Here is a 10,632-nt window from a genome sequence, read left to right as displayed (position 1 = left end):
ACAGGCTCACCAGAGCTGAGGGCTTCATTTTCAAAAAATTTGCAGACCAGTTGTTAAACACATCCGTCCTTTGCAACTTAGTTATGGGAGTTCATTGTACGTTCTGCATGTTAACCCCTTGTCGGATGGAGAGTTTGCAAATATTTTCTCCCATTCTGTCGGTTGTCTTTTCACACTGTTTGTTGTTTCCTTTGCTGTGCGGAAGCTTTTTAGTTTGATGTCATCCCATCTGTCTATTTTTTGTTTTTGTTGCCTGAACTTCTGAGGTCTTATTCAAAAAATCCTTGTCTGGACCAATGGCATGAAGCCTTTGCCCTGTTTTCTTCTAGAAGTTTCATAGTTTGGGGTCTTATACTTAAGTCTTTAATTCATTTTGATTTGATTTTTGTATATGGTGAGAAACGGGTTTAGTTTCATTCTTCTGCATATGGATATCTAGTTTCCCCAGCACCACAGAGTCCTTTCCCCAATGTGTGTTCTTGGCAACTTTATCAAAAATCAGTTGGCTGTAAATGCATGGGCTTATTCCTGGGCTCTCTGTTCTGTTCCCTTGGTCTATTGTATCTGTTTTTATGCCAGTACCATGCTGTTTTGGTTACTATTGCCTTGTGGTATATTTTAAAGTCAGGGAGTGTAATGCTTCCAGTTTAGTTCTTTTTGCTCAAGATTGTTGTGGCTATTCAAGGTCTTTTGTGGTCCCATGTAAATTTTAGCCTTGTTTTTTCTATTTCTGTGAAAAATGTCATTCGTATTTTGGTATGGATTGTACTGAATCTGTAGATCACTCTGGGTAGTACGGACATTTTAACAATATTGATTCTTCTAATCCATGAACACGGATGTCTTTCCATTTATGATTATAGCATCCTCTTCAATTTCATTCATCAATGTTTGCAACATGGATGAATCTAGACGACATTATGTTAAGTGAAACGAGCCAAGCATGGGACAAATACAGCATGATTTAACTCCTATGTGCAATGTAAAAAAGTTGACTCCTACAAGCAGAGAGTAAAATAGTGGTTTCTAGAGGCTGGGGAGAGTAGTGGGGGGAGAGAGGATGGGAAGAGGTTGGTCAGTGGGCAGAAAATTGCAGTTAGATAGGAGGAATAAGTTTTGGTGTTCTAGTGCTCAGTAAGCTGACTATAGTCAACAATGTGTACTTCCAAATAGCTAGAAGAGAGAATTTTTAATGTTCTAACCACAAAGAAATGACAAGTGTGTGAGGTGATAGATATGCTAATTACCCTGGTTTGATCATTATACCATGTATATATGTATCAAAATATCACACTGTACCCCATACATACGTACAATTATTACACATCAATTAAAAACAAAATAAGACTTAAAATTCTTTTAAAAATTACTGTGAAAACACAATTAAAAAATTATATTTAAAAAAGATAGATTTTTTTCTTGCATGTATAAAGAAAAAAGGATAAACACCAAAAACTCATTTTCTAATTATTATACTATAATCTATTATCATCTATGTTCTTGGGGTATTTATATTTATTCTATCTATATGGTGGAAATGCTATGTAACATTGTGCTGCTGTGCACTGTGACATCACTATGCTAACTTGAAATTGGTCACGATGGGAGAATTTACACCAGGGAAATCAGCAAACGCTGCAAATCAAGGCTTCTATTTTTCTTCTTTTGGAGAGCTACTTGTTAAGCATCTGCCAGCACATCTGTCTGTATCCAGGATATAAAACTAGGACCAAGAAATACAGATTCGATTTAATATGAAGAAAAGTCTCCACTGGAGCCATCCAAAGACGGATGAGATGGCCCGTAAGTGCTACCTTTGTCCCAAATGGGTGGGGTGCATAAAAGAAGATTTAAGAATCACATAAGAAGTTGACTAAACTCCCACTACTCTAAGTGTGGTCCACAGACAGCATCATAGTATCACCTGGGACCTTGTCAGAAATGCAGGATCTCAAGCCCCACCGCAGACCTACTGACTCAATCTGCATTTTAACAAGATCCCTGAGTGATTCATAAGCACGTAATCGTTTCAGAAGCATTCAACTAACTTACCTTTTAGAGGCCTTTCAGGCAGTACACATAGCATTGTTTATAGTGCAATAGAAACGTATAGTTATAATATATAGAAACAATCTATCTATATTTGAGGAACTAGTTAATAAATTATAGTAAGTCCACGTGGTAGAGTAACTATTCACACAGTAAAGAGAACGAGATGATTTTTATAAACTGGTAAGTATGAAATCCAAGCTACATTGTAACTGAATAAAACAAAGTCATTCCCCAAAACAAAGCTAGTTCTAGATATGTACAACTATTATATAACCATAATAATTAAAAATTAAAAGAAAACAAAACAAAAAACAAAAGCCAATAGCCAAAAAAATATAGTTCTATCTAAATCACCAATCAAATATTTTAAAACAAAATTGAGCCTATACAAGTATCAAGAGAAAATATGGGAGCATATTTTTATAATCTTGGCATATACATCTAAGTATGGGCCAAACCCTGAAGGCATAAAAGAAAAAAACTGACAAGCTCAGACCACACACATAAAAACCATACATTTCTACTTGTCATTAAAAGCACAAGTGAAAGATTTGAAAAATATCTGCAACGTCATAAACAAGAGGTAATTTTAATAAATAAGAGCTACAAATCAACCACAAAAAAGACCAAAAAGCCAATCATGGTGGTGTGTGCCTATAGTCCCAGCTACTCAGGAGGCTGAGATGGGAGGATTATTTGAGGCCAGGAGTTCAAGGCCTCAGTGTGCTGATTGCACCAATGAATAGCCACTGCACTCCAGTCTGGGCAACATAGTAAGACCCCATCTTATTAAAAAAAAAAAAAAAAAAAGAAAAAGACCAACAATTTAACAGAAAAAAATGGACAAAGGATATAAATGGTTCTTAGAAAAGGAAATCCAAATAAATACCTTTTAACTATGGGAAAGGATGTTCAACTTAACTCATGCAGAATGCAAATTAGCTTATGATGCTATATCATTATCATTTAGATCAGCAAAGATTAAATAAGTTTAACCCTGGTGAGAAGGAAACGGGTACTCTAATATAGTACCTCTGCGGAAGACTATCGGTAATACTGTCACATTTAAAGTGTACATACCCCTTGAGCCAGCTATTCTTATAGACTCACATGTCTCCATTGACATATATACAAAAATATTATTTCAACACTAGTTATCAAAGTGAAAAACTGGAAGTAAACTAATCGTCCATTAATACAGGTCTAGTTAAATTAACTTGCCACATGCATGCAATGGAATACTATAAAGCCATAAAAAATAATAATGTGATTCTATAGGGACTGAAACGGAATAGTCATCTATATATTTTTAACATAAAAACAAGATATAGAACATTTATGTGTGCTATATTGCCATGTGTGTTAAAATATAAGCTTTTATTTTCTTAGAAATCTCTGGAATGATAACACAAGAGACAGGTACCAGTTGGACCTGAGAAGGGAACGTAGGCCAAGAGTCAGGGTGGGAAGGAGCTTAGATTTTCGATCAATACCCTTTCTGCACCATTTTAATTCTTTCCAGTGTGCATGCATTAACTTTAAACTTTTTAAGAAATTCATTCGCAGGGAGAAAGATCTCCAAGTGCAGACCAAGCACCCTCATTCCCATCCCATCCTTCTGTGGACTGAGTATCTTTGAGTCTGCCCTGTGGCTTCTGCTCTTCTCTCCCTAATTAAATATTTTCTTTTATTAGTGGCTCATTTAAGCCTCTGACTCCTTCCCTCAAGGCCACAGAGATGACTCCCGCCCTGCTCTCAACATGTAGCCATGGGATCTTTTCTTTTCTCTTTTCTTTCCTTTCCCTCCCTCCCTGCTTCCTTCCCTTCCTTCCCTCTGCTCTGTGCATTGGTTGTTTCTCTGCACGCACTATTAGAATTGTGTTGTACCTCTTTCTGTCACCTAGAATGCCATCAGCCTTTGGTGATGAGTCATCCCTCTCTCCCCTGACCTCCCAGGACACTCAGTCACACCACAGGATGCAGTCTGTAAATGTCCCTGTGCTGAATTGCTCATCAGAGCACTGTGAGTCTCACCTCCCAGCTGTGCTGGGAGCTTGTAGAAGACGGGGGCCTGGGCTTCACTCATCTCCGTGTCCCCCTCAGTGCTGAGAGCAGAATGGGTACCGCAGAAAGATGTCTTAAGCTCTCAGGTGATGGACGGCCATTCAACACAGAGGACGGTCACTGCTGTCTTTACTAGTCGCCCAGCTCCTACTGGCACTTAGTCCTGGGTGTCTGGAGGTGCGGTGGCTTTCTACGTTGCAAGACTGTGGTCCTCTCCTGCAGCGGAAATGACATTCCAGCAGAGAGGGCAGCCTGCAGTTGGCCACACAGCTGGGGGCTCAGAACCCCACACCCTCTCCCTCCACTGCAGTCTCGTTCCTCAGCCCCACCCGACCCCCAGCCCTCCGGAAAGCACGTAGAATGCAGGCAGGCCGCTCTTCCCTCTTGCTGCATGTCAATCCCATCCCGACCTTACTGTGAATCCGTGCATACCGAGGCTCAAACTTTCCTTTGTGAATGTCACAGGTTCACCAAATATTTATGAATGTTCATGTGTTGGATGCTGTGGACACTGAGTTCAGAGATGGACAACATGCAGAGTCTGCTCTCAAGGAGCTTACGGTCTTTTGGGAAACTCACCTGAGCAGAATTCTGTTGTCGGCACAGTGATAGACGGGGAGCTGGCTGGGTGCTAGAGCACAAAACAGGAGAGTTGCCCTGGTCTTGGGGGCGGGGGATGAGGGGCCTTCTGGAGGACAAGATGCTCTGGCTCAGGCTTCGTGGTGACTGAGGGTCTGGGGCGCCCAGTGCGGCTCACACAGCTCGTCCTCCCTTTCAGCCATGATCACTCGCTTTCACCCTCTCCCTCAGCGGAGGAGCTGTCCGAGGTAGGAAAAAGGAGACTGGTTTTGTCAAAGGGGAGATGGAATGAGCTTAGATCCTAGTAAAATGTGCATGCAGAATGTGACACCCCGCTGGGGGAGACAGCAGCTCAGGGTGCGTGGTTGGAGGGGATGGAAGTGGGGCTCTGGGGTGGTTAAACCTTGCCTTATCAAGAGCCCAGCTGGACGGCATCCTCCTCCCTTCCAGGGAGCACTCTCCTCTCCAGCACGGACTGGGCAAAGCCCGCAAAGGCCAGGCCAGACTCCGTCCCTGCTGGTGCTCCCAGAACAGGGCCCACTGGGCAGGTACACTCCAGGCTCGAGGCTCTCAGACCCAAGCCTGACTGCCCTCCAGGGAGGCCCTCTCTCTCTCGCTTCTTTGCCCACCACTCCTCATCACCCGCAAAGCCTATCACCCCTAAAGTCCAGAGGGTGATAGACCATCTGTCCCTGGGCGCTCAGCATTTGGTCACTCCGAGGGTATAAACCAAGCAAGCCACAGGGGGAACTGATCCAGATGTATAGGAGCCCTTGGCTACACCATTCAAAGTCTCGGGAATATTTGCATTTCCTGACAATCAGGCTATGTGCTGGGGAGGTGGTGGGTGATTTTACCAGGTACCTTGTGGGGGTCAGAGGCAGTCATCTAGGACTTCCTCCCTGCACCCAGCTCTGGAGGAAATCTAGACGCCAGCAAGGCTGAGAGTAAGCACCCTCTGCTCCACCCTCTCAAAGGGCTCGGCCTCAGGGGGCCGAGCGAGCAGTGCTTTAGACCCTCAGATCGGGATCCACCCCCCGAGGCCTTGCCCTGCAGAGCCAGGGAGGGGCTTCTTGAGAGAAAACTCCTGAGCGCTGGTTGATTCTCAGCGCCCAGAGCCCATGCCCGCAGCTGCCAGCCAGCCTTCCCTGTAAATTCAGACACTCGGGCTGCCGCAGTGAAGGGCAGGCTTCCAGAACACTCCGAGAGGCCGAGAGGCACCTCCCTGTGCTGGCCCCCACCACTCTCCCACCCAGAACCCCTCCCCAGATAAAGAGCTTCTTGGGCAAAAAGCTCCCATCAGAAGCTCCAGGAACCCTATAAGCCGACTGCATTAGCTACATGTCATAAATATTTATGCTCCTGCCAACGTGTGTCACAGAGTATGTGTGTGTGCAGGGCAGGGCCTGCTGATGGGCAGAGAAGGCTTATTTCAAGTCAGCAAAAGGAAGAACTTTCTGACCCTGAGCACTGTCTGGGTCTCCAAGCTGTAGCCAGCTTCGACCTCTAGACTTGAGCAAGCAGAGACGAGGTGGCCCCCATCAGGGGCACCGTGACATGACTTCTTAATAAGGTGGGAAGGAGAAATCTTCAACCCCTCAGCCCACCCAGTGCCCAGACTCTGACTCTGTGGGATATAAATGTCACCATGGACCACAGTTAATTAAACACAGAGGCCCAGGTGGCAAGCTGCATGTGCCCAGCCCCAGGGAAGTGCTTTCCTAGACGGCATCTCATTCTGCCCTCCACAATGCCCAGAGGTGAGAACCAACCGTTTCCTCAACTCCCAGAGGAGGAGACTGAGGCTCAGAATGGTGACCTGCCTTGTCTGTAGTTCCACAGCCATAAGCAGCAGAGCTGGGACTCAAATTCAGGTTCCTGGCTCTAAGACCAGTGCTCATTTCTCTATGATGCAACTGCCTTCCCAACCAATGCCACACAACACAGACACCGGCAACGTCACAATCCTGTCTGCAGGAGCATGCCACCCACCCTGGCCACCCGCTGCGGAGAGTGCTTTGAAGATGGGGTGGGGGAACTGTGCTGCGTGAGCACAGTCCAGGGGTCTGGAAGGAGCCCGATTGGATCTGACACTCTGATTGGGAGCATAGGGTGTTGGGAGGGCACCACAGTTGGGACTCTGTGCTCATCTTTAGGGGTCAGCAAGTGACCCACAACACAGTCACCAAACATGGCCCAGGGAGGAGGCCAGGTACAATCCTCTCCTGTCTCTCCAGAGTAGGATAGGCCAGAGGCAGCACTAAGGGGTGACTCGGGGGTACTTGAGAGCCCCATAATCTCCATCAATCCCTTCAAAGCTTCCCACCCCAATTAGCATAATCCAAGCTCATGAGAGCTGACCGTGTGCACCTTTTCTCAACTCTGCTTTCAGACTTCACATGGGTAGCGTGAAACTGGCCATGGTGAGAGTATTCAACGCTGAGGAAACTGGCTCCCACTACACATCAGCCTCCCCTCCCCGCAGGCAGCTGTTAAACATGGACCAGCACACCACTGCATGTAAGAACAATGCTTCCTATGCAACAAAGCTTTAAGAAAAGTCCCCCAGCCCCCGCTCCAGTGATCGTCCTTAAGTACCTTCTATTAAGAAATCTGGACCCATTGGTACATGTTATTTGCCCTCACAGAACCCTGTCTTTTTGTTCAAGGTTCATACGTGTATGTTTTATAAAAAAAGATGTTTATGTTTACAATAAAGTACACATTTTAACTACATACATATAAATATTTTTATAATTTTTTAAACTTCAGGTCTGTCTCTTCACTCGACTGCGGGGTCCATGCAGGCAGACACTGAGCCTGTCTGGCTCACTGCATGTTCCCAGCGCTCAGCTTTTAGGTGTTCAATAAATACTGTTGAATGAATTAATTAATTACTGTCCAACTCCTGTTCTGCCACTGTCACCATCCATTGAATGTCTGTGCTATAGACTGAATGTTTGTGTCCCCCCTAAATGCACGTGTAGACATCCTAGCCCCCAGTGGGCTGATATTAGGAGGTGGGCATTTGGCAGGTGATTAGATGATGAGGGTGGAGCCCTCACGAATGGGATTAGTGCCCTTATAACAGAGACCTTGGAGAGCTCCCTCATCTCTTCCACCACATGCGGTTACGATGGGAAGACAGCCATCTGTGAACCAGGAAGTGGGCCTCACCAGACATCGAATCTGCTGGCACCTTGATCTTGGACTTCCCAGCCTCTAGAACTGTGAGCAATAAGCTTTTGTTGTTTAGAAGCCATGTGGTCTACGGTAGCTTGCGACAGCATCCTGATTCGATTAAGAGAGCCTGGTACCGTAGAACCGGAAGGCCTTGGTTTACACTTGGACTCTGCACCTTTGTCTTTTGACCTTGAACAGTTTGCTGAACCCCTCAGAGCTTCTGCCTCCCCTGCCACCCACCTGTCCTGCCTGCCACAGGTCCGTGGTCAGGAGTAGGTGAGAGCATGCAGGTGAAGCACCTCGGTTAGTGTGTGGCACCAGGCAGGGGCTCAAGCGGGGACTGAACAGGACCGCCCCCATGTCCCTCCCACCTCTCCCTGGCACTGAACCCGGCCTGGCAGGCTGGTCTCCTCCATTTCCTCTGCCCCGACTGTGCCCTCTCCATTCCCCCTTCTGGAATATCCTCCTCCACCTCTTCACCCGTCCAACTCCCCATGTCCTTCAGGATCCCACCTTCTCCTCAGCGACGACTTCCTTGACAACTTCAGTCCTCACTCATCTCTTCCTTCTGAAAGTCCCGATATTTCTGAGGTTGCCGTACGAGCCCTGCTTGATGATACCGCGCGGATCTGATGCGCAGTCTGGGAGCCCTGAAGGCAGGGACCAGTCTCCTAGTTCCTGAGTGTCTCTTGTAGTGCCGAGCCCAGGGCCGGGCACAGAGCAGGCAGTTCCTGACCCTGTGGACAGAAGCAGACAGGCACTGGGGTCTCCCAAGGGCCTTTTGTATGGGCCAGGGCAGGGACATGCGCTCAGAGGCTGGGGGACACAGACAATAAGCTGCCGTTATAATGCCAGGTGGCAAGGCTGTGACAAGGCATGCACTTACAACAGAGGATGAGTGTGGGAACACAGAGGAAGTTGATAACCAAGTCCGTATTGGGGAGGGGGGTTAGGATATGGATGGGAGGATAAAGAGGAAGAAAGGAAGGAGGAAATTCTCCATCCTCCCCAAGAAAAGAAGTTAGATACAGAGAAAAGGGTGTTTTCTCACCTTTGCCCAGTTGCAGTCTCAAAAGGGACAAGTGGCCTTGTTCCCAGTTGATGGGTGAGTGAAACTCACCTGATGTAGCCCCTGCCCAGGCCGAGCCAAGGCTGGTGGCAGATTCCTTGGGCCCTGTCCAGGGCTCCTATTGTCTTTCCCTGTCCCCACTGGAAGATGTCACAAGAAGATGCCCCACAGGACCTGACCTGTGGTCAGGGTCAGCACTGGATGGGGCGGGCCCTAGCCAGAGGCAATGTGCCAGGGGCTCTGCTGAAGTGGCCCCCCTACCCCTGGCATTCCCAGCCCTCTTGAAGTGACTGGCTTGAAGGCCCCCGGGAGCCTGGACAGCCTGACAGATTGGATGCTGACAAGGGGCAGCTCCCACTTAGCCCTGTCGTGTCCCATGGGACCAAGGAGCCAGGCTGGGGACCAGATCCTGCAGTGGGGTTGCCGGGGGGTGGGCAGTGGTCTCTGTAAAGGGAGATGCCTGTGGTGTAACGGGAAGCTCTCAGGCCTCAGAGCCCAGAATCCTGGGTTCAAACCCTTGCTCTTCCATTTGCTAGCCGTGTGACCCTGGGAAAGTCCCTTTCCCTCGTTAAGGTCAAGGTCTTCATCAATAACGGGCTGTGCAACTACCCACCTCCCCACGGAGCTGGGAGGGTCCATGAGATCCTCTCTGTGGAGGCACCTGGCTCAGTGCGCGTGCTCCGCCCAGACTCGGCACACGCTGCTCACTCAGCCCCGCGTGCAGCCCTGCTCGCCGCCGGGGGCCCAGCTCCCTGTTCTTCCATCTCCACTGACTTTCCCAAGTGAACTCGCTGGGGTCGAGCCCTGAAGGCCCATCAGCGCGGGAGAGACGCTGTGAGTCTGTGACGGCTGGATGCAATGTTGCCTCCAGGCAGGGGACACTCATTTGCCTCTGGCAGGCCCTGCTGGCGGGCAGCATCCAGAGAGCTTTGTGCATATGTCTGCCTAAGAAGCGGCGTGGGCCTGCCAGCTGGCACCAGCAAGGCCGCCCTGGACTGCCTTCCCCGTGCCCGTCCGGCTCCCTGGCCCGCAGCACCTGGACCTAGAAGATCAGATAGAGCCCTGAGGGAAAGGCGTGGGTGTGAGGGAGGCAAGGGGCCTCAGAGGACTCAGAGATCACCCTGCCTCCGTGCCCCAGAAGGGCAGCTAGCTTAAGACAGCCAAGAACAGAACCCAGAGGTCCCATCCTTCTCCTACCTTCACCAGGGCTCCTTCTGGAAGGTTCAGGATGTATACAGCTGGCACAGAATGTATGTTTCTTCTGTCCCCATCCCAGGATTTCGGCCGCAAGTCAGACCAGGAAATTTTAATGCCAAGTACAGAAAATCTACAAGCTGGAGATCTGGCCAAGCCCCTCACCTTGGAAACAAGGGGGATGAAAGGCAAAGAGGCTGAGTGGCTCGCCCAGGGGTGGGGAGCCGGCAGAGCTGTGGCAGAGCTGGTGGCAGAGCTGTGACAGAGCTGGTGGCAGTCAGGGCCGCTGCCTGTTTCCCCGGGGCCACCAGCCTCAGCGACACTGCCCAGCCTGACCGTCAGTCAGGCAACAAATGAATTCCCCTTCTTAAGCTATCCAGGCCCTCAGTGGGTTGGACAAGGCCCATGTTGGGGACGACCATCTGCTTTATTCGGCCCCAAAATTCAAATGCTGAGCTCTTCTAGAAACACCCTCACCAGCCTGGCCTGGC

The 10,632-nt window shown here is 48.6% G+C and overlaps 1 long non-coding RNA gene across 1 annotated transcript; it reads right to left on the bottom strand.

Moving 5' to 3' along the window:
• Positions 1 to 3,826: 3,826 nt before the first annotated feature.
• LOC123627006 lies at positions 3,827 to 10,285 on the bottom strand. The gene is made up of 4 exons (XR_006731099.1): positions 10,145 to 10,285; positions 8,392 to 8,615; positions 4,696 to 4,934; positions 3,827 to 4,332 (listed from the first exon to the last, which is right to left on the bottom strand). It is a non-coding gene; the product is annotated as an uncharacterized LOC123627006 (long non-coding RNA).
• Positions 10,286 to 10,632: the final 347 nt, after the last annotated feature.

The sequence above is a fragment of the Lemur catta genome, chromosome 23, assembly GCF_020740605.2.
Source record: "Lemur catta isolate mLemCat1 chromosome 23, mLemCat1.pri, whole genome shotgun sequence".
In the NCBI taxonomy this organism is placed as follows: Eukaryota; Metazoa; Chordata; class Mammalia; order Primates; family Lemuridae; genus Lemur; species Lemur catta.
Note: the sequence above shows the minus strand (reverse complement) of the source record. Positions and strands in the feature narration are given on the sequence as shown.